The sequence below is a fragment of the Phalaenopsis equestris genome, unplaced genomic scaffold, assembly GCF_001263595.1.
Source record: "Phalaenopsis equestris unplaced genomic scaffold, ASM126359v1 Scaffold000002, whole genome shotgun sequence".
Classification (NCBI taxonomy): Eukaryota; Viridiplantae; Streptophyta; class Magnoliopsida; order Asparagales; family Orchidaceae; genus Phalaenopsis; species Phalaenopsis equestris.
The window spans coordinates 26,707,963-26,708,393 of record NW_018164444.1 but is presented as its reverse complement, the minus strand read 5'-3'; positions in this window follow the sequence as shown (position 1 = coordinate 26,708,393).

The following is a 431-nucleotide window of genomic DNA, read 5'->3' as shown; positions in this document are numbered from 1 at the left end:
ATTTTGGGGCTTTTGGGGCTGAGGCCATCCATTTGGTGAGATTTTGAGACATGGCCAATTTGAGGCAAATTTGGGGCTTTTGGACTTAAGTTGAAATCAAATAAAATTGAGGTCTCACCAAGGCCAATTGAAGGTCAATTTTGATGTATGAGGATGTTATGAAGGTTTTTTAACACAAACTGTGGCCAATTGAGTGGGCTATGGGGTTCAATTTGGTGGAACCAAACCATAAGACCAAAATTGGGTTTTTGGTTTAACTCAAATTGGGTTCAAATAATGAACCAATTGAGCTAGGATTTGGTCTAGATTGGTCATATCAAGAGTGAATTTGAGTTTAGAATTAAAATTGGGGTAAATTGAGACCAATTGGATAGACATTTGGGGTAATTTGGGGAAAATATGGGCCTTTAAAGGGCAATTTGGGGGTTTTG